Raw genomic sequence first — 24981 nt, forward strand, 5'->3', positions numbered from 1 at the left:
GAAGATGATTAGATGGATAAAGCAAAATCCCATTCTCATCCCTATTACAATAGAACTAAATGTAACCAACATAGATCACCCACAATCTCCTTTTTGCATTAAGGAAATCAGAGACTTCATTTAAAGCCCTAGCTTTTGTTAATATTGTGTTTAAGTCTAAGATCACTTTATTTTCTTTATTTTACTCAGAGAGAGATCTAGAGAGAGAAAGAGAGAGAGAGAGACACTCAAGGTGGGCAAATTTGATCTCCCATGGATATACAGTCAACTTTTTCAACTTTTAGCAAGTTGTGAAAGTAATTTTACTAATAAACAAATCAACAAATCATTATACTTTGCAATAAAATTTTTAAATTTTGTCTAAGTTGGATCATTTCTTTAATATATTAATCTTTTCTGTTTAGTGGTAAGACCTGGTCATCATCTAGTGGTTTCCATTTTTCCATTCCTTTTGAAAATAGCCTACATTATTATTAATAATATATAGAAACCAGTTGATTTTTTAAGAGTATTTTATTTCTAAAACTTCATTGTTTAATTAGCTATCACTTTCATCTCCATAGGTTTCCCACTCCAAACAGCTAGCTAATTCATTAATTCCTCGGGCCATTTATTTGTTTATTTTATTAATTTGAAAGTCTATAAGTATATTCACATCTCCACCTCACAACACTCCACAGAATATCTCTGCCGTGTATTGAGAACATCTCCCAATGATAATACCACTCTTAATAATGTCATCATCGGGAAATGTTCTTAATACATGACGAAAATATGCTGTGGGGCGATGTGATCTCCTATGAGATCATAATTAGTTTAGCCTACGTGTCTTAATTTGTTAGGCCCAAATAACAATAACTAGCTACCAAATGAGTCACTATTCCGATCATTAGGAGAGTTTAGGTTTAGGGTTTTAGGGGAAATAAACTTTAAAAAGGCTTTGGGGTCTAGGGTTTTAAGGAAACTTTACATGATTACTTGAAGATGATGATAAAGGCCATTGGGTCACTATGAAAAAGAATGCTGATATACTTCCATCTTACGTCATTATGTCTCTCTATGTCCCCCATGTTGATCATGGATTAAAAGGGAGATTAATTAGACTATATTCATATCACTTTGCATGGTATTAATGGCCATGATGAATGGATGTGATTAGATAAAATCCATTCATGAAACCATAATTATCCAGCAGTAATCATGGCGACAAGACGCATTTTTGTCTTTAGCTTGTCTTTGGGAACAGATAAGACGTTGAACCGGCATAGTTCTAATTGCAACTTGTCTTCTTTAAAAAGCAAATTGTGACCCATAAAACAGGCAATAAAGCAGAGCAAAGTAAAAGAAAAGGTGCAGACCCTGGGCTTCCCAATCCCAATATGGTTAACCAAAGCCAAATGCCAAGCTGTCGGATTGGAGTTGAATTGAACCAATCTTTTCTTTACAGCTCTCTGTTTTTAAAAATCGATCTTGACCTGGAACCATTCTGGGTCAATGGTCCGACCGTTTGGTTTGGTTTGACTAGATGGCCTATTCTGACAAAAATTAAGGGTTTGTTTGGTGTATCTTTTTATATAGTTTTTTGGCTGTTTACAAGCTGGGCAGACTGATTTTTGGTCTATTTCCGTTTGATTTGCGAAAGATCTAATTGCCAAAAAATCTGGAGTGTGAAAAGACACGAAAAGACGTGTATCTATCAGAACTACCAAAAGATCTTCCCAAAAAAATACATCAAATGGGCCCTAATTAAAATAAAAAATAGTCAAAATGGATTGATGATTATTAATAGGTTGTTGATCAATTTAATGATTTTTGGTCAAACCAATATTAGAGTAAAATGAAACTAGTTGTTTGAACGATTGCCAAACCGAATGGTCGGACCGTCCAGGTCAATGGAGGGAGGTTCGAAAACATTGGTCTGAAGTCTCTTGTTGTTGGTTCTGATAGAGGGCTGTTCGGCTTCAATCATGAAGAATTTAGGTCAAGGACCAATTAAGGACCATATAACTGATCTGGAGGGCTCATAGCTGGCCGTGTTCAGTAGGTCCCACGGGAAGAAAAATCGCCTTAAATTCTTGTTTGTGTGCTTTTAAAGCAAAACAAAAAAAAAAAAAAAGGACGGTGGTCAAAAGTTGAATCAGTTGGTCTAAGCATAACATGGCCCTGCTGAATTTTAGGTAGTGATTCTATTCACCCTACCCTAGTTCAGGGCCTCATGAACCCGAACTCCTGCCAATAATCAGGGTCATGCCAGTACACATAAATACTCTCTCTCTCTCTTACGGTCTTTATTAAAATACATGATGTTAAAAGCATATAATATCCGTTGATACATATCATGCCAGTGGCTATCCCATATCCTCTTACAGGGGGTGGAGGAGTCTTAAACTGATCCTTCTGAATTAATTTAAAAAAAAAACAATATTAATATCGTCAGATATACCCCTATCGACATATCAAGTATATCCATATTTTGAACCTTGGCAGAAGTGGTTCAACTGAATGACTTATTTCTTTTAAGTTATTAAAGAGACTGAGTTTCTTTATGGTTGAAGCTGAGATGGGATTAATCATTATGCCCTTAAATATTTTGTTATTTAATTATTTTATACCTTAAAAGACAAAATAAATAAGTCATTCGGTTCAGCCACTTCAGCTATTAGCTCAAAATCTGGCATGTTTTGATGGAATTGGACAAAAGACTAAGCGACCATGCTTATTAACTGGATGTACCTTGACCTAATTAGTAGGCCCAAATACTCTATTGATTTAGGTTCTCAGTGAGTCCCAGAAAGGCCCATACAGTTATAACTGCCTACATGCATAAGGTGGAGCTTGTCTTATAGTGCATCCCAGTTGATTGCTAGACTATTCAAAAAATATTCAACTATTGTTTTACTAAAATATTACAAAGTAATATAATTTAATGAATTAAATTGATACAAAATTTGAACAATTATTTTTTTCTTGAAACTAAAACTTTGAAAATATTACTAATATTGTATGCATGTTATAATAGAAATACTTGTAAAATAGGAACCATTAATTGTTTGTGATGGGTATTTTAATTTTATCCATAACTCGCTGACTCGGATGTTCGAAAGGTCATGACTCGCGAGTAAAATTGACTCAATATTGATAATGAATAAAGCTCAGTTTCGGAAGAATACAAATATAAATACGTATAATATCAAAATATATAAAATAATACAAAATATAAGGATTTGCACTCTATATATTTGTATTTATATTCCTTCCAATCTGAGTTCAAGAAAAAAAAAAGAGGGTAACAAAAGAGGTTCAGGTTTGCTACAACTTAATTCCACTCTCAATTCTATTAACCAAATTAAATAATACCATCTGTGTCTAAACATGCTTAGGAGTCTTATCTTGAAAGGCTTTTAAAATTGAATCAGACAATGAATCGGTTAGGGGTCCGATTTTCAGGTCAAGCAGTCCAATCATTCAAACTGAATGGATAGCCCATTTTGACAAAAAAATAAAAAATGGACAAACTGTTGGATGGTTTGAACAGTTTGACCACCCGAACTAATGATTTGTTGACCAAATCAACGGTTCTGAAATAAAACGGAACCAATCACCTGACCGATTCCTGATTTTTCCGGTCCGATCCAATTTGGAAACCTTGTTATCTTGTGCAATAATAACTAATGGAAGGTGTTAAGCCCCTCCATTAGAAACTATTGGGGAAAAATTATCTATTTCCTTTTACGCCAAAACCTACTCTAATTATTTTCCCATCCTCTCCTATGCTTGTTCACCAAAACCACTAATTTAGAATTATAGCCAAAATCCAAATCTATAAGATGTAAGACAAAGGTTTTTAAAATCGATCCGGAGAATGAATTGGTCAAGAATCCAGTTCTCAGGTCGAACGGTCAGCCCATTCTTTTAAAAAATTAAAAAATTAAAAAAATGGTCAAAACCGTTCAAACGATTAACTGTTTAGGTCAACGGTTTGTTGACCAAAATCAATTCTGTTCCAACCGTCCAATCCGATCCGGTTTTGAAAACCATGTGTAAAACAGTAGATTCGTATAAGTACAGACCATGTTAGATTAATTATCTAATAACTATTTATAAATTTACAAAATAATGCGAATTTAAACCAATCCTAGAATAATAACATTTAAGAAAATTCTAAAACGATAATTAAAAGCACATACATTAATTAATAATTAAAAATGTAATAAGAGAAAAATGGACAAAATAAAAAGAAAAGGAAAATTCTAGAAAGAGGAGACCCAAAACACTATAAATAATGCTCTATACCCATTTGGAGACCCATTATGATTAACAACCTATTAGCTAAACCCAAATTGGAAGGGAGAGAACCCAATTTCTCTTTTTCCTCTCCCTCTTTCCCCCACCGACCTTTGCAATCCACCACCATATCTCTCCAGATCATTGGAGTTGGACCACCCTTATCCCATGGTTGGCTGATACAAGAATCCAAAGCATTTGCTTCCAAATCTTTCTGCAGATCCAATACTCACAAACGAAACTTAGGCCTCATTTGGCTTGGGGGAATTGGGGTCTGGAATTACAATCAAAATGGGTTATTCTAATTCCAACTGTTTGGTCTCATTTTCATTCCTGCTAGAATGATATTTCCCATTTGGGGAAATGGCCATTTCCTGCCTCTCCCTCGGGAATGAAATCCTATTCCTTCTGATTCTAATTTTCATTCACATTCCTACCTGAACCAAACATACTATGGGAATGGACCATTCCAATTCCGATTCTAAAAGATTTTGATTCCAATTCTCTAATTCTGATTCCAACTATAAACCAAACGGACCCCTAGTTGAATCATCTATGTATATATGGACTAATTTTACAATGTCATCAAAACAACCCACCCTTTTAAGCAAGTCATTTAGAATGTTTCAGAAACAAATCAAGAGAATCTTTGGTAACATTATCTGAGGCATCGCCAATAAATCAAATTCATGTGGGATTCTCTGACTGGCTGAAGTTGTTTAGGTACCGCTTGGTACCATAGAAATAGAAAAAGAAAACTAAGGAAAAGAATGATGATAGTTCTCACATGGTCATTTTCGTCACCATGGTAATGATTCTTTCATCACTGTCATGGTTTAATTTTCCTATGTTGATAGAATTCAGTGGGATATCTATGGTATTAATGTCCTTGTCACCATGTACAATGGCGCACGAAGAACATTATTTGGTTGGGTAATTAAAGAATTTTACTGATATATGAGCAGTTGTTTGATATAAATCAGGGCAGTTATTCCTTCCATTGGATCTCCTACCATGACGACTCTATACCCACACCTACCCACATGAGATTGCAGCCACAAATGGGAAACATCTCATGCTCTTAAATGTTAATATGCATAGAGAGATGTTTTCAATGCACAGACATAGTATATTGTGGGTAGGTGTGGGTAGAGTTCTTGTGGGTAGGAGATCCGGAGTCTCAGTGTGCATCATTGGTCTGTATTTGAACTCTAATTGCTCTAATTTTATTGTCATGCATCATACATTTCAAATATTCGATAGTAGTTGCCATCCTCCATTGAGCTTTCCCTTAGGCTCAGTTTGGAAGGAGTATAAATACAAATATGTTGAGTGCAAAACCATGTACTTTGTATGTATTTGTACTGTACATATTTGTATTTGCACTCCTTCCAAACTGAGCCTTAGTAATACTATTGCTTTTCTTTTGTCATGTTTTGGCTTCCCATGGTTTCTGTAGGGCATTTTCTTTTGGTTGTATCATCTTTGTTTGTATTTTTGTTGTTAATATGTTTCTTGCTTTCCTTGGTGAAAGTTTCATCTATCCAAGGAAAAAGTCCATGGGGGTGGCTTTCCTTGGTGAAAGTTTCATCTATCCAAGGAAAAAGTCCATGGGGGTGGGACTGGTAACGTTACTTCTCATCAAATTGTTAACTACCTGACTATCTATTTCCAACCATTGTTAATAGCCAATTGAATAGTTTTCCCTAGAAATAGGGTCTTTGCAATTAAATCGAGTTCGGCTTCAGTCAGTGCAACTACTGTTTGAACAGTCTTTACTACCTAACATTGGGAATATTTCCACTTAGTATTTTATTTCATGGGAAGATATTTCTAATGCAAGGTTGCAAAAGACTATTGGAATGATGTGAGTGCACGAGCTTGCACTGACCAAAGCCAAACTCCTTTGTAACCCCAACTAAAATGCGGGGTCATGTGGCAAATAAGGACTCAACCCCTTTGGTGGATCCTCCATTAATGGAGGATGACACAAAGTAATCTTTCACTAAAACTGTGAATGTAGAGGCCTCCTTTAATTTGGAGCTCTATATATGTTAACCTAAGGTAGAAATTCCTATATATTCTGGCTAGTTACATACAATTGCCACCCCTTCTTTGATTGGGTCTAATGGTTTCAATGGTTCACTTGATTAGGTCACCATATTGTTGATTAAACCAATGGCTTTTTGTAGGCAAATAGCTTGATGATGGTGAAGTGGACCTAGAATCTTGGTTAGGAGATAAGTCAATCAATTCAATCACAATATGAAAAATAGTGTTATTAAAAAAAAAAAACATTGGAACTACTTCACCCTTTGGCCCAAACAAGTCAATTTTTTATTAAAAAATCATAAAATTTGTAAAAAAATTGTGCATGTTTTTAATATTATATGGATAAAAATACAAATGATAACCAAAAAAGCTCAGAAATCTGTCTGCCCAAGTGATTGATCAATTTGATTGTCCAGTTCAAGTACAAGTTAAAAAAAATATTGACAATTTGAAACTCTATTTGTTGAAAGAAAGGTTATAAATTAATTCACCATTACATCATGCTTTGATTATTTGATGGGTTCTAAGAATGATTAAGAACACTAAAATTACTATTACTATTGCATATTATCATTGTTGTTGTAATATGAATTGCCGCATGCACGTGCATATTTACTAGTCTAAGAGATCTCCATTAATGGGTGCAATTGATAATTTTTTCATTGTAATTAAAATTGTAAATATTCATTATTGCCATCTTTTGCAATTTGCCTTTGAGCACTTGACAATGGACGAGGAATAAATGATTATTGTCAAGTGGATATATATATATATATATATATATATATATATATATGATGCCCTTTCATTTTCATTCCTTTTGTCATCAGACTTGATAACATTGGAAGACTTTAGAAGGAAATAGAAAACCAAAACCAAAATGATTTTCGTTTTCAATTATTTCTTTGGAAGGTATATTGGGATGCCATTCTTACATAAATCCCATTTTTAAATGATGATGATGATAAGATCTGTGTTCTTTTCTTTCAATATTAGTTGTCTAGGGCTTGTTTGGTTCGGGCTACTACATGCAATATGTGAACCTCGGTATCCAACAAGACCCAAGTTCAGACGATGACTTATGAGGGGTTCTTCATCAACATTAGCAACAATGTATACTATCTTTGTTATCCAAGGCAGAGAAGAATGCCCTGATGGAATGCTCACAATAGAAAATTGCACAAGACCATATTGTCGCTTTGAGTTTTCTGGCAGAAAAGCAGGAAAAAAGTAGGTACTGATAAGGATAATCCATTGACAGCCCAGCCAAGGTCAAGCTTGACTGGGATAATCATGGTTTTTAAAAACAAATCGGAAACAGAATCGGTCAGGGGGACCCGTTTCATGGGAAACGGTTCAACCGTCTAGGTCGAATGGTTCGACCTGCAACATCATAAATAAATTAAAAATAAAAAATATATTTATAAATAATAAAAATAGCATAAAATTAAAAAATACAGAAAAAATACAGAAAAATACAAAAATTAAAACTATCTAAATAAAAAATAATATAGTACAAAATACATAAAAATATAAAATTAAAATACAAAAAAATTCTAAAAAATACATGAAAAACATAAAAGGAATTCAAAAAATACAGAAAAATAAAACTATCTAAATACAAAAATAATAAAGTACAACACACAGAAAATACAAAAAAAGTACAGAAAATATGGAAAAAATACAGAAAACAGAAAATTGCAAAAAAAACATAAAAATAAAACAAAAAATTGTAAAAAATACAGAAACAAAACAGAAAAATGAAACAAAAAAGTGCAAATAAATACAGAAAAATACAGAAAAGATATAGAAAAATACAGAAAATTGCTTGCAAAAAAATACAAAAACCATATGTTTGCAAAAAATAAAAAATCCAAAAGAAGTAGATTTTAATATTTTATCATTCATTGACATCATCTGATCACCATCATCATTCACATAGCAAATAAGAAAGGAATTGAAAAAGAAAATTAATAAAATAAAATTAATTAAGCCAATGTCAGTATGTGAATCTCTGTAATTAATTAAGCAAAGAATTCAGAAAAAAATAATTAACCAAGATTAATTAAACAAAGAATTAAGCAAAAAATTCAAAAAATCAATTAAACTCACAAAAAATTCAGAAAAAATTATTTATTTTTATTTTTTGAAAACTCAAAATGAATAACTAAAGTAAACCAAATTCCATCTTCTAATGACTAAGCAGCAGAGAAGGAAAACACCTAACAATACTCATGGCTACATCAAAATTAAAAGAAAGCCCTACAGGACCTTCAGAAACAGAATATGTAATGACTCAGTGAGCAACCACTATTCTTCCAGCAACTCGTCCATGTCCCTTTGCCTGCTTGAGGTGATTCTCCTTCCACCCTTGGGATCAATATCAACAATGTTCATCTTCTGCAAATGCTAAAGAATGTTTCGGGCAATAGAACAACTGCTCTTGCAGAAGTGTGGAGGACGACTACCATTCCTCTTACGGCCACCATAAATCATTCTAAATTCCCAACACCAATGGTCTGTCTTAAATAGATTTTCTGGGCCATGGAAGCGGCTCTGATGTAGTACCAATCAGGGTCATATAGCGCAAGCTTGTTAGGATTAGGAGTCCGTTCTCTTTGTATATATCTTCTTTCCTTATCATGAATAGTTCACATAGGATAGGAAAGATTGAGTCCCTATAAACTTGGGAGTTCTAGTTGCCATAAGCTTAGGAGTTCGGTGGTTGTATTCATGTATATATATTTGAATACTCAATGGATAATAGATAGAAAAGAATTGAGCAGAAAAGCTCTAGTTTTACACAAAAAAGCTCTGATTTTACATGGTATCAGAGTGTGGTATTCTCAGGCAACTCGCCGTAGGCCTTCAAGAGCTTGGGACTCATCAGGCTTGTACTTGCATGGTAACCTTCTTACGTCGGCTTTGTCGTCCTGGTAATCTCTCAAACTGACCAAAATAATACAGCCATCTTCCATCTTTACGATTACAGAGACAACTTCACCGTTGGAAGCAGTCAAAGGTGGTGGGTCGACTTTCCGCTCCACCACCACCGCCTCTCCTGCCGCTTCTTTAGCTTGTAGCTTATCATTCAAAAACATTACCTTGGATCTAAGTTTTTTGTTCTCCTTGACAACGGATTCATAATCTGAGAGGAGAGAGTCGTACGAGGACTTGAGAATATCGTAATATCTTTCGAGCTGCTTAGTCTTCCAACGAGTGCAACTATTTTTTGAACCAAACTACGACTTGCATCAGTTGTAAACCAAGCTTCTTGGTGAGCTTGGTCTTTCATCCTCTACGGCTCCAGCTTGTTCTTCGTCGGCTTTCGACTCGAAAAACACTGAGGGGACAACGACTGGATCAAATTCAAAGTTAAGATCATCAGAGAAGAAATCAGGCATCGAAAGTAGGAAGAGGCACAAAATCAAATTCAGAGGAAGTGTAAGGGTTCGGTGGGTCAGTTTCAGAGAAGGGAACCGCACGGAGCAAAGTTCTTCGGTCTTCCTCTGTAGAAGGGTCTTGATGTATGTGGCAATCATCTCGTCTTTGGAGGGTTTAGGGTCGTTGGGGAATTCCATGACGATGAGCCAATGCTCATAGTCGCAGCCGTCGAGGAGGATTGTCACTTTAGGATAGGATATCCATCACATGAACGCCCAAAGATTGTGGAATAAGGGGGTGAGTTTCAAAAATTTTTCTCTCCCTTCAACTGGGAATCGAATTCCCTATTTATAAAATCATATTTTCAATAATCATTCTTGAACCATAAACTGAACCATATCTGAACCAAAAGGAGTAGGGAGGGATTATACCTGATATAAAGAAGCAGTATCTCCCAATGGAGGTGTTCATGCCTAAGGAAGGATCCAAAATCTGCACCCACTGAAGATGGCATAGTGCAGGGTGAAGCAGAATCAGCAGGGTTAAGAACTTGACCCTTCGCATGAATCAACTAGGTGTTTTGTGAATACAACTCCAACCAATCTTTTTGGTATCAAGATCAAATCTTAATTTCTCCCAAAAACTGGAGATCGAACTGCTGGAGGCGGCGGCTGCAGGAAGGAGGCGACAAAAGAGTATTTGTAGGGTGCAGAAATCTCTCTTCTTGTAATCTCAGCTCTGAAGACAAGAGTGTACTGGTTGCATGTCTAAAGGTTTCCGCCCCCTCCTCCTTTTATAATCTCAAAGGGATCAGCTCCTAATCCCATTAGGAGTTGATAATCCAAATCATATTTGGATTAGAAGTCCATTTAAGTGATAAGGGATAACCCTTATCTAATCTGCAAATTAGATCAGCCATCTCCTAATCAAATTAGGAGGCTTCCAGATCTAAATTTTATTTAGATCTTGGACTCTCTAAGTTGATAGAGTCTGGGCCCAATCCTATCAGCTGATCCATCTTAGAATTCGCCCCTTTCAGTGACTAATCAAATTAGCCCAACTCGAAATAGGCTTAAGGCCCATTTAAGGTTATGTATTCATTTAGCCTTCCAAACTGCTGTCCAGTTGGGCTTCCTTGTATGGCATGGGACCCAAACATTGATCTACACATCATTCACATGAGTTCAGCCCAGCCTTTGTTACAAGGCCTGGCCGAATACATTGTTATAGACAGTGCACCCCCTGAAAACCATCTCATGGTCTCTATGGGCCCAACACTTACCCTAAGTGGTCCCTGGGCCAAGCCACCTTGTAACACCCAGGGACCGTGGGAAGATGCAAGATTAGCACATCAGGTATTATCCTCAATGGTTTTACACTCAACCTCTCAGCCCATAATGATCATACACTGCCCGACAAAAGAGGACCTCTCACTCGGCTGCAAGGAACAATGTTGCACTCTCTGCTTATATGGATCCCGGGAATTAAAACCTTTTGCAAACCTTTTCGAAACCATAATATATATACTTTTATATCTCATATAAAATATATTTTGCAAAACAAATCTCAACGATTGAAATCGGCTGCCAACAGTCTTGGTTTCCATCAGTGAGAGTGCATCCCCGATCATTACCTTTGTCCGACAAAGGGGCAGATCCTGTCACTATGATCACCCACTCAGATGAATTCTCAGATCGTCCCAACATACCCAGGATTTGACCCCCGCTAAGGATCTCTCTGATTGGTATATCAAAGACAGCCTAATCCGACACCCAGTGCAGTATCATAATCGAGTCTAGGGGTCAGGTGTAACTTTCCAGTTTTGCCCATCAATCTCCAAGGTCCAGGGCAATAGTGGAAATCTAGTCTAGTTCAAAGATTCAATTAATCCTACACTGTATGTGCCTAGGGTCTCACCCTGGTAGCTGAGACAGGCCACCCCAACTGATTTGGTGGCACCACAGTGTCAGCCTTGTCAGGATAGGTCTCCCCAGACCGACCCACTAGCTGTGAACATTCTAAACTAACATGAGTCTCATTAAGTGTCCAGTTTAAGGGTATTACATAGAAACATACCAGGGAACATGAATCAAATATGTACTTTTATTCATTTACAATAAACTCATAAAGTACATCATTTTGATTGAAGCTAAGGGCATACAAAACTGTCTAACAGCTCCCACTTGCACTTAGGTCCAATCAGATACTAGTCGGAGTCCCATGCTTTCCACGTATTTCTTAAACACTTTTTGTGATAGTGGCTTTGTCAATGGGTCTGCTACATTTTCCGCTGACGCTACCTTCTGAATCAGGACGTCCCCTCTACCAACAATCTCCCGCAGTACATGGTACTTCCTCTCGATGTACTTCGACTTCGAGTGGGATCGTGGCTCCTTAACCTGAGCTATAGCTCCATTGTTGTCACACAACAATGGGATGGGTGATGTGTTGGATGGAACTACTCCCAACTCGTGAACAAACTTCTTCATCCACACGGCTTCTTTGGCAGCCTCATTTGCGGCAATGTACTCGGCCTCGGTCGTGGAGTCTATAGTGGACCCCTGTTTGCTGCTTTTCCAGCAAACAGCACACAATCCTATCATGAAAACATATCCAGATGTAGACTTTCTATCATCTGGATCTGACTGGAAATCGGCATCTGTATACCCTTGGATCTCTAGTGAGCTACCATCGAATACTAGACAAAACTCTTTTGTCCTTCGAAGGTACTTAAGTATGTTTTTCACAACAGTCTAGTGCTCCTGCCCTGGGTTGGCCTGAAATCTGCTTACTACACTCATTGCCTGAGCAATGTCAGGACGAGTGCACAGCATGGCATACATGATGCTCCCTACGGCAAAGGCATAGGGAACGTCTTTCATGCCATCAATCTCCTTAGAAGTCTTGGGAGACATCTTCTTGGAGAGAGTGACTCCATGCCTAAAAGGAACATTTCCTTTCTTGGAGTTTTCCATGCTGTATCTTTTGACCATTTTGTCAATGTAAGCAGATTGGGATAATCCTATTATCTGCTTCGATCTATCTCTATAGAGTCGAAGACCCAGTATATAGGAGGCTTCTCCAAGATCTTTCATGGAGAATTACTGTGAAAGCCATACTTTCACTATATTTAACATTCCTACATCATTCCCAATGAGTAGAATGTCATCTACATACAGAACCAAGAAGGTAACCTTATCTCCACTGTACTAACTGTAAACACAGGGTTCATTCGGATTATGCTCGAAGTCAAACGATTTGACAGCAGAGTCAAAACGGATGTTCCAACTTCTAGAAACTTGCTTAAATCCATAAATGGATCTATTAAGTTTACATACCATGTTTTCCTGACCTGCAGCAATGAAGCATTGCGGCTGCTACATATAGATATCTTCAGTAAGATCTCCATTCAGGAATGCAGTTTTGACATCCATTTGCCAAATCTCATAATCATGGTATGCTGCGACAACTAGCAGGATCCTAATGGATTTAAGCATAGCCACAGGCGAAAAGGTCTCCTCATAATCAATGCCCTCTTTCTAAGTGTACCCTTTCGCCACCAAACGAGCTTTGAAGGTCTCAACTCTACCATCGGGGCCCTTCTTCCTCTTGTAAGTCCATTTGCAGCCGGTTGCTTTTACTCCGGAGGGTGGATTTACTAGAGTCCAGACTCCATTGGTCTCCATTGAGTCCATCTCTGCTCTCATGGCCTCCACCCACTTCTAGGAATCTATGTCCAACATAGCTTCCGCATAAGTCATGGGATCCTCCTCACTAGTCAAGGTTTCCACCAGGTAACTATCATGGTCATAACCATAACGGACTGGTGGCCTGGATACCCGAGTGGATCTTCTAGGTTGGTCACTACCTGGAACTTGTGGGACAACTCCCACTGCTCCTGAGCTCTCCTCATCAAGAACAATTTCCTGACGATGGGTGTCCAGGATGTAATCGGTCTCCAAGAATTGTGCATTTCAATTGCAGAACACTTTCTACTCACTTGGGTCATAGAATAGGTAACCTACAGAGCCTTTTAGGTAGCCTACAAATAGGCAATGACTGGTTTTGGATTCCAACTTGTCTGCACTCGTTCTTTAAACGTGTGCTGGACAACCCCAAATCTTCAAGTGTCTGACACTTGGTTTCTTTCTAGTCCAAAGTTCATATGGAGTATTCGGAACCGATTTGGTTGGAACCCGATTTAGCACATAAATCGTAGTCTCTAATGCGTAACCCCAAAAGGATGTGGGTAACTCTGAGTGTATGAGAAGCGACCGAACCATGTCCAATAAGGTCCTATTCCTCCTCTCTGAAACACTGTTATGTTGTGGTGTAGTAGGAGGAGCTAATTGTGATACTATCCCATTGTCCTTTAAGTAGTCCCTGAATTCGTCAGAGAGATACTCGCCACCTCGATCTGATTGAAGGGCCTTAATTTCTCTCCCTAACTGTTTCTCGACCTCTTGTCTAAACTCTTTGAACTTTTCAAAGGATTTAGACTTGTGTCTCATTTGGTCCTAACACTTTTGTGTCCAATAAGGTCCTATTCCTCCTCTTTGAACTTTTCAAAGGATGTACAAGCACAATTTCGTGTCCTAACACTCAGGGGACCACGTACATCAGTATGTATTAGGTCAAGTGTGCTTGTACATCTTTCAGGCTTACCGTTAAATGGCCGTTTCATCATCTTGCCTTGTAGGCAAGGCTCACAGGTGGGAAGATCTTCTACAGTTAGAAAATCCAAAGGACCATCCTTTACCAACCTTGTGATTCTGTCAACACCGATGTGGCCAAGTCGGTAATGCCACAGACACGTGGGATTAACTGTATCATGGGCTCTCTTCTTAGGGATTTCAGCCAACGTAGTTTCGGTTATGTTAGTTTCTAGAGAAGGATGTAGAACATAGAGACCGTTCTCCAGTTCCCCATATGCGATGAATCTGTTATTTCTTTTAAAAGTAACCGTATTGCCAAAGAAAACAGAATAACCATCTACACACTGTTTTGAGACAGAAATCAAATTTCTTCTTAAATTTTGTACATAAAGACACTCTTTCAGTACAATTGTTCCTTCTCTAAAAATTAACTCCACGGTTCCTATGGCCGCGGCTGCAACAGTTGCAGTAGTCCCCAAGTAGAGTGTGACTTCTCCTTCACTCAGCCTTCTGCTTACCTCGAACCCCTGCAATGAGTTACACGCATGAGTTGAAGCCCCGGAGTCAATACACCAGGACGCAGAAGCTACCAATAAATTGGTTTCTATAACACAAGTTTCAAAATTACCTTTCTTGGATTCCAGGTAGGCAGGACAGTTCCTTTTCCAGTGGCCGGTCTTCTTGCAGAAGTGACAGACATCCGATGCTTTGTCTTTCTTCTGCTTCTTACCCTTAGTGGCTTTCTTCTGAGGCTTCTTTGCCTTCCTCTTTCTCTTGTCTGTCTTGCTAGCTTCAACAAGCATAGCTACAGGCTCATCCTTTCTAATCAGTTCTTCTACTCTTTGCAACATATTGTTGAGCTCTTGCAAGCTGACTTTCAGCTTGTTCATGTTATAGTTCATGATGAACGGATTAAAGGAATGAGGCAAAGAATTAAGGATAGCATCTATCTGGGTCGCAAGGTCCAGCCCGGATCCAAGAGCCTCTAGTTCGTTGATGTACCCCATCATCCGAAGACAATGGTCGTGAACTTGTTAGCCCTTGGACATTTGTGCGGTCATGAACTGTTTCAAGACCTTTTGTCGAGTAGAACAATTCTGCTCTACATACATTGTCCTGAGACTGTCCAATATGTCCTTGGCAAGTTCGACCTGATCGAACTGCCTCTGTATTGGGTTGTCCAAAGAGGCAATGATGTAACACCGGGCAAGGGAGTTTTTCTCCTCCCAGTCCTGATAGTCTCTCCTTCGGGCCTCAGAAGCCCTGTCGCCCGAACGCTCCGGGGCAGGATTCTTTGCCATTTTGTCCAGCTTTTCAGAAGCCAGGACCAGCATAAGGTTCCTGTACCAGTCGGCATAGTTTGGGCCCTTAAACTTGTTGTCGTCAAGAAGCTTTGCAAAAGATCCGTTTGCCATTTTCTGATAAAAGAGCAAACAACAGTCCACAACCTAATTTGATTCATGTTCATTTCATAGATATGGATTTTAATCTACGATCCATTTCTATTTATTCATGTATGAGATTTCCCTCCTTTCTCAATGACGGAGACTACGGGTTGTCTCTGGAAATGTGGGAAATCACATAGGGTGCATGGAGCCAATTGTTTCAGCTGCATAACCCCACCACCTTTCTGTGAAGGATCATATCCACTCATCATATGAGTTTTCCCTTTGGCTTCTGTCAAACAAGGTTCAGAGCCATTTTCAGGTAAACATTTCTATCCAGTGAGTGCTTACCCATCATGTTCGTTAATGCCAAGGTACCGTGAGAGAGTTCCCATTTTCTGGTGAAGCCCCTCCCACATCGGTCTATGACGCCCCTATCATCTTATGAAACACTCAGACAAGCCCAACAGCAAATGGATAGCCCATTTTCTGGTGTGTTTCCTCATTACTGAAGGACTCATCCTCATGCTAATGATGGAAGGCCTTTAGAGAGTTCATCATATGTATCTCCCTATCACATGCACTCATATTAGTTGGAGGGAACAATTAATTACGCCCTAGTTTGGTTTAGGTCAAATCAAAGTGGCTCCCACTGACTTTCATAAAGTCAGATTTCGGTGGGCCTTAGATCGGCTAGGGTTCCGCATGCAACCTCTTGATGAGGTGTGGGGCCCACCACTGAGGGAGGTCATCCAATGATCAAAAGGGACACCATGGCAATGATGTGCATTCAGCCATGGTGTGCGCAAGAGCCACTGTCGAATGAGCATGGGCCAAGCACTTATGGCCCATGTACGCAGCACATCACACATCCAAACATCTCATGCAGGGATAAATTGATCCAATCAATTAATTATCTGTAAGGCCCATTGGAAGCCCTTTGTAAAACCATAACATTAACCATTAATATTATCTAGGTATATGGGCTGAATTAGGGTTACCCAGTTCGGCCCATATAGATTTATCCTTTGAAGTGGGCTTTTAGCAATTTTAACTATTAAAAAACTGGGCCTTTACAGGTTGGGCCGAATTATCCATTTAATTAAATATCAAACCTCAGGCCCATTAGTGGGAAAAATTAGGGCTGTCTTTTAGCCTTGATTAAACCCTAGATTTGATCCAAACAGTTTGAACCAATCTTGGTTTGAATGGGTCTAGGGCTGTTCGCACACGCCATCCTGCAAAACAGAGGTTAGATCACAATTTGCAGTTTCAGAGACTGCAAATCGCAGATAGCGAATGTCCCATCTACAAAATCTCCTTCTCTGTGAAATCTCCCTTTTTGCGTGCCATCTTCAATCCAAAAATAAAAATAAATAGAAGTCATATTTCTATTAATAATTACATCAGATCGAATGCATATACATTGAGTCTAAAAATAAAAAATTATTTACAGACCAAATGTAATAAATCAATAAACTGCAAATCTTGCAGTTCTCCCTGCGCAAACCAAGAATTCGATCTCCTCTTGTACGAACAGCCCATAAATCAAGAAAATCATAAAGAACTATTCTAAACAATAATCAGATTTATATAAAATTAATTTCAGAGTATTTGCCCATCAATTTTGGGAACAAATTTCCCGAAACCCATATCTGCGCAAATTGGGTAGAACGCATTCTCCCTATTTGCGCAGGTTCAGATCTGAAACAGAATGGTTCAAGATTTGAACCATGGCTCTGATACCACTGAAGGGATAGGATATCCATCACATGGATGCCCAAAGATTGCGGAATAAGGGGGCGAATTTCAAAAATTTTTCTCTCCCTTCAACTGGGAATTGAATTCCCTATTTAGAAAATCATATTTTCAATGATCATTCTTGAACCATAAACTGAACCAGATCTGAACCAAAAGGAGTAGGGAGGGATTATACCTAATACAAAGAAGCAGTATCTCCCAATTGAGGTGTTCACACCCAAGGAAGGATCCAAAATCTGCTCTAACTAAAAATGGCGAAGTGTAGGGTGAAACAGAATCAGCAGTGTTAAGAACTTGACCCTTCGCAAGAATCAACTGGGTGGCTTGTGAATACAACTCCAACCAATCTTTTCTCCAAAAGATTGGTATCAAGATCAAATCTTGATTTCTCCCAAGAACTGGAGATCGAAATGCTGGAGGCGGCGGCTGCAGGAAGGAGGCGGCAAGAGAGTATTTGCAAGGCGCAGAAATCTCTCTTCTTATAATCTCAGCTCTGAAGACAAAAGTGTATTGGTTGCATGTTTAAAGGTTTCCACACCATCCTCCTTTTATACTCTCAAAGGGATCAGCTCCTAATCCCATTAGGAGTTGCTAACCCAAATCATATTTGGATTAGAAGTCCCTTTAAGTGATAAGGGATAACCCTTATCTTATCTGCAGATTAGATCCACCATCTCCTAATCTAATTAGGAGGCTTCCAGATTTAAATCTTATTTAGATCTTGGACTCTCTAAGTGAATAGGGTCTGAGCCCAATCCTATTAGCTGATCCATCTCAGAATTCGCCCCTTTAAGTGACTAATCAAATTAGCGCAGTTCGAAATGGGCTAAAGGCCCCTTTAAGGTTATATATTCATTTAGCCTTCCAAACTGTTGCCTAGTTGAGCTTCCTTGTATGGCATGGGACCCAAACATTGATCTACACATCAGCCACATGGATTCGGCCAACCTTTGTTACAAGGCCTAGCCGAATACACTGTTATGGACAGTGCACCCCCTGAAAACCATCTCATGGTCTCTATGGGTCCAACACTTACCCTAAGTGGTCCCTGGGACAAGCCACCTTGTAACACCCAGGGACCGTGGGAAGATGCAAGATTAGCCCATCAGGTATTATCCTCAATGGTCTTACACTCAACCTCTCAGCCTATAATGATCATACACTGCTCGACAAAAGAGGACCTCTCCCTCGGCTGCAAGGAACAGTGTTGCACTCTCTGCTTATATGGATCCCAGGAATTAAAACCTTTTGCAAACCTTTTCGAAACCATAATATATATACTTTTATATCTCATATAAAATATATTTTGCAAAACAAATCTCAACGATTGAAATCGGCTACCGGAAGTCTTGGTTTCCATCAGTGAGAGTGCATCCCCGATCATTACCTTTGTCCGACAAAGGGGCAGATCCTGTCACTATGATCACCCACTCAGATGAATTCTCAGACTGTCCCAACATACTCAGGTTTTGACCCCCGCTAAGGATCTCACTGATTGGTATATCAAAGATAGCCCAATCCGACACCCAGTGCAGTATCATAATCGAGTCTAGGGGTCGGGTGTAACTTTCCAGTTTTGCCCATCAATCTCCAAGGTCCAGGGCAATACTAGAAATCTGGTCCAGTTCAAAGATTCAATTAATCCTACACTATATGTGCCTAGGGTCTCACCCTAGTAGCTGAGATAGGTCACCCCAACCGACTTGGTGGCACCACAGTGTCAGCATTGTTAGGATAGGTCTCCCCAGACTGACTCACTGGCTTTGAACATTCTAAATTAACACGAGTCTCATTAAGTGTCCAGTTTAAGGGTATTACACAGAAACATACCAAGGGAACATAAATCAAATATGTACTTTTATTCATTTACAATAAACTCATAAAGTACATCATTTTGATTGAAGCTAAGGGCATACAAAACTGTCTAACACTTGACGTATGTGGCAATCATCTCGTCTTCGGAGGGTTTAGGGTCGTTGAGGAATTCCATGACGATGAGCCAATGCTCATAGTCGCAGCCATCGAGGAGGATTGTCTCTTTAGGGAGATCCGGAGATCGGTTCTCTATCTTTTGTGGCGATTCTGCCGCCAATAGTCGGTATGGCTGAAAACAAAGAAAAAGAATAGGTGAAAAGAAACAAGGAGTAGGGGCAGGAGGAAAAGGTCATGGCGGCCAAGTAGTGAGCAGTGGAACATGTTGCTCAACCTTTTGAACACATAGAAAGAGGGTAGTCAACTATAAGTGGTAAAAAAAATTGTTAGAGTGGATAATAGGCACAGGGGCTTCTCATCATATGATGGGAAGCCTCAAGTCAATGAGAGACATAAAGAATGTCATTCCATGCTCTGTCGGGCTGGCAGATGGGAAAGCGACAATAGCAGAGAAAGAAGGCACAATTGCGCTGGACAATCATCTTAAACTAACTAATGTTTTATATGTGCCTAGTTTGAATTGCAATGTAATTTCTGTGTCGCAATTGATTGAGGAGTCGAATTGTGTTGTTCAATTCACTAATAAATTCTGTGTGATACAACACCGAACTACGAGGATGCTGATTGGATCGGGTGAGCAGCGAGAGGGACTCTATTATTTTCGGAGCATTGCATCAGCAAGAGCAATGAAGAGTAGAGGAGGACGTGTGATATTTGACATCAAAGGTTAGGGCATCCTTCTCATAAAATTGTTAAGTTGTTGCATTTTGTTAGTACTAGAAATAAGGATGATAGTATTAAGGTTTGTGATGTATTCTTCCGAGCTAAACAATGTTGAGAAGAGTTTGTTTCTAGTAACAATAAAGCATCCGATATTTTTTAGTTAATTCATTGTGATTTATGGGGTCCTTATAGAAATGCAACTTCTTGTGGTGTTCATTATTTCTTGACAATAGTAGATGATTTTTCTAGAGGTGTTTGGATTTATCTTCTGATTGATAAGATAGAACTGAAACAAGTTTTTTGAAATTTTTTTGCTATGGTTCAAAGGAAATTTAACAAACCTGTCAAAGTGATTCATATTGATAATGGAACTGAGTTTGTCTGCTTGGCTAGTTATTTTACTCAACATGGTATTATTCATCAAACTACTTGTGTCAGGACCTCTCAACAAAACGGGAGGGTTGAACGCAAACACCGCCACATACTTAATGTTGTACGGGCATTGCATTTTCAAGCTAGCATGCCTATTGATTTTTGGGGGGAATGTGTATTGACCACATGTTATTTGATCAATCGAACACCGTCCATTCTGTTGAAAGGAAAGACTCCCTATGAAGTTTTATTTGGGCGACCTCCTTCTTATGATAATGTGTGGGTTTTTTGTTGCTTGGCATATGCGCACAATCATGGACATGGAGGGGATAAATTTTTCAATCGAAGCAGACAATGTGTTTTTGTTGGGTATCCTTTTGGTAAGAAATGATAGAGCTTTTATGATTTAGAGTCTGGCACATTCTTTGCATCAAGAGACGTTATTTTTTTAGAGGATGAATTCCCTTATGCGACAGATGAGGTGTTGGTGTCGTCCACTGATTTACTAGGACAAGCAAATGGCGAGATGGAGATTGACCAGCAAGGTGAACTCGTTGAAGGAGTCCGTGTAGAAGAAGGAACCCGCATAGATCCAAATGCAAATGCTGGTGAACCCCTACATTCTTGTGTCGCCACCACAGAAAATGCAAGCGAAGACAGTCCTAACGTAAGGGGGGGTGGCGATGTTGAGCAACAACAGCACTCTGAATTTTACTTGGGGCGTGGGTATCGACAGAAACAGCAGTCCACAAGGTTGAGAGATTATGTGCTTCACACCACACAGTAATTGAGTCCCTCTCCACATCCCTTTGCAAACTCACTCGGCCAATCACATTCTGCAGGTAGTCCTTATCCCATTGATAACTATGTGAACTGTAACAATTTTTCTTGTCGACATTGCACTTTCTTGGCAGCTATTACTGCAAGAGTTGAACCTACTTCTTTTGCTGAGGCCGTAAAGGATGAAAAATGGAGGGATGCAATGCAGAAAGAAATACAGGCACTTGAAAATAATTAGACATGGACCGTGGAGCCTTTTCCATCTAGAAAATGTGCCATAGGATGCAAATGGGTGTATCAAATCAAGTATAATGCTAATGAGACAATGGAAAGATACAAAGCCCGTCTCGTGATTTTTGAGAACAAGCAAGTTGAGGGAATTGATTATAATGAAACTTTTGCCCCAGTTGCAAAAATGGTTACTGTCCGTATCTTTCTTGCTGTCGTAGCAATTAGAAATTGGGAGCTTCATCAAATGGATGTACATAATGCGTTCTTGCATGGTGACCTTCATGAGGAAGTCTACATACGAATGCCTCCTAGTTTTCAGTCAGATAAACCAGGTATGGTGTGTCGGTTGTCAAAATCTCTATATGGCTTGAAACAAGCACCGAGATGTTGGTTTGCTAAATTAACCACAACCTTGAAGACTATGGGTTTCAGCAATCATGTTCAGATTATTTCTTGTTCACCTTTCGTCGAGACAGGGTGCATGTGTTTGTTCTCATGTAAGTGGATGACATTATCGTGTTAGGTAATGATCGTATGGCAATTCAAGTCTTCAAGAAATATTTGAGTGACTACTTCCATATGAAAGACTTGGGATCATTGAAATATTTTTCTGTTTCAACAGGAATTTTTCTGTCTCAACGAAAGTATGCTTTGGATATTATCTCTGAAGTTGGATTACTTTGTGCAAAACCTGCTCCTTTTCCTTTGGAGCAGAATCACAATATCGCCTTGACAGATGGGCCTCTCTTATCTAACCCTGAGCAATATAGGCGCTTGGTGGGCAGGCTTATTTATCTCTCAGCAACTCGTCCAGAGTTGTCTTATTGCGTGCATGTTTTTTCCCAATTTATGCAGCAACCACAAGAAAGACATTGGGAGGTTGCATTGCGAGTGGTGCGCTACTTGAAAGAAAATTCTGGTCAAGGAATTCTCTTGCGTTCAGATTGTGACTTGCAGTTATATGCATAGTGTGATTCAGACTGGGCGAGTTGTCCTTTGTCCCAACGTTCTCTGCCTGGATGGTTTATTCTGCTTAGGAAATCGCCGATTTCCTGGAAAACTAAGAAACAACACACTGTGTCTCGTTCTTCAGTGGGAGCAGAGTATCGTTCTATGGCCACGACCACGTGTGAATTAAAATGGCTGAAGGGATTGTTATTGGCACTTGGATTTATGCATTCAAACCCAATGCACTTATATTGTGATAGTCAAGCAGCCTTGCATATTGCGGCAAACCTAGTGTTTCATGAGCGTACGAAACATATTGAAATTGGTTGCCATTTTGTACGTGATGAGATTCAAAATGGTTGCATTCGTCCTGCTTATGTGTCGACTACCGTTCAGCTGGCTGACATTTTTACAAAGGCACTGGGTCACAGAGAATTTGAAGACTTTCTCCGCAAGTTGGGCATTCACAATCTGCATGCTCCGACTTGAAGGGGGGTGTTAGGACTAGGAGTCTGTTCTCTTTGTATATCTCTTCTTTCCTTATCATGAATAGTTCAGATAGGATAGGAAAGATTGAGTCCCTATAAACTTGGGAGTTCTAGTTGCCATAAGCTTAGGTGTTCGGTGATTGTATTCATGTATATATATTTGAATACTCAATGAATAATAGATAGAAAAGAACCGAGCAGAAAAGCTCTAGTTTTACAAAGCTCCTTGAATGTGGCGGTCTTCACAATATCAGTCCAATGAGGAAGCTCCATCTTCCCCAATCGCTTGACATGAGCCGCATAAGCCTTAATGAACTCACGAGGGGAAACATCCTTCACTATTCTAGCAGCCTCCATGGCTGCAACTAGACCCTCAAGCTTCACCGAAGGTTGTCAGAAGCAAGTTTTCCTCTCTCAGAAAAAAAAAAAATTATACCTTCAGGTCCCTCACGGTTTCACTGCCGATAATGGTGGTGTGACAATGGACTCACCGCAGGTGGGCTTGGGCTTGGTCGTAGGCAAGTTGCCGCTGCAAGTGTTGCTGCAACTTGCAGAATCGCCAATGGTAGTGTTACTGCCACTGCAAACTCCCTACCTACTGCTGCAAGTCGCCCGCCGCTGCAAACTCGCCTACCACAACTTTTACTATTGGAGCCTAGAAGTGCTGCAAAATATGCTACCTGCCGCTACAAACTTGCTGTCGCCGATCGCCATTAATCACCGTTAGATGCCGGAGGTGCTTATTGGATTAATCTCATAAGAGATTAAATCCAATGGGTTTGATTGGTTAATTACATGCGAAATTGCACCTGCACACTTGATTGAAAAATTAGCTTTTCTCTTACAAAACCCAACTTTGAACTTGTCCCACATTGGAAAATTATATGCTTTGTTTTTAGTATTTTAATAGGAGCTGATTTACACTCCTTAGAAATAGTAGAGGAGAGTATGGAGGTTTGATACTGTGCAATGTGCGTGCGCATGTGTGCGGCACAATGAGGAGCTTTAGAGGCGCACTTTGCTCGCACCCGCGTGGCTCGTGAAGGGCGGCTTTGGTTTTGGTGCGATGCTTGATCACTATAGATGAGATCAACGGTCACAATTCGATTGGGTGTGATCAAGAGGCACAATTTAAAGTTAATAGTCATTAACTATTGTGACTGTTCAATGTGCCTTCTCTGAACCAACACCTACATTTTCTTCATACCTCTTCATAAACTATTTAAGGAGCATGAATCAGACTTCAAAAACACACATTTTCGAAATCCACTATCTCTCTCTCTCTCTTAGTCCGGTTTGCTACAGTCTCACAGAAACTCAATGAAACTAAGTGGGGGAAAATAACATTCTAAAGACAGTGACTTCAGACGCGCCTCAGAGCTTCTCCTCCAAAATTACAGTGACCCCATTTTTTAACAGTGTTGGCTGCCATAGGTGGTCGGTTGGGTGTGAGGGTTGAGAGGAGGGAAGGGTTAGAACGAAAATGAGGGTTCTAACCCTAAACATTCGATTTGGGATGGGATGTTAAAGTCATGTTATTTTTTGTTTTTTATTTTATTTAAAACAATGAAAATAAAAAGGATAACCCGCAAACCGTTACCTAGGTCGAACGGTTTAACAATCCAACCGCTCGGGTCAGCAGTTTTTTGACTTTTTCAACATTTTTAAGAAATTTTTGGTTTTTAGCATGACCAGACCTGGGGGGCTGACCGGTTACCGGTTTTTTCGGTCCAACCATCCGGTCCGATCCAGTTTTGAAAACCATGGGGATAACTCTCCTTGTTTGGGGGCCCACAGCCTACGTTGTTGAGAACGATTATGGACTGGACACGTTCACCCATTCACGCCCATGTCAATCTTTTTTATCAACTGTCATAAATCACACAATCGTGATATATAGTAACAGTCAATTGAATTTTTGTCACAAAATATTGATTTATAGAGACGGACAGTTGAATGTCCATCACAAAGTTAAAATCACAAGAT

The 24981-nt window shown here is 39.2% G+C and overlaps 1 pseudogene; it reads right to left on the reverse strand.

Moving 5' to 3' along the window:
* Positions 1–8632: 8632 nt before the first annotated feature.
* LOC148846463 (small ribosomal subunit protein eS19x pseudogene) lies at positions 8633–23352 on the reverse strand (annotated as a pseudogene).
* Between the last annotated feature and the right edge of the window lie 1629 nt (positions 23353–24981).

Source organism: Nelumbo lutea, chromosome 7 (genome assembly GCF_056320005.1).
Source record: "Nelumbo lutea isolate HS-2025 chromosome 7, American lotus-T2T, whole genome shotgun sequence".
Classification (NCBI taxonomy): Eukaryota; Viridiplantae; Streptophyta; class Magnoliopsida; order Proteales; family Nelumbonaceae; genus Nelumbo; species Nelumbo lutea.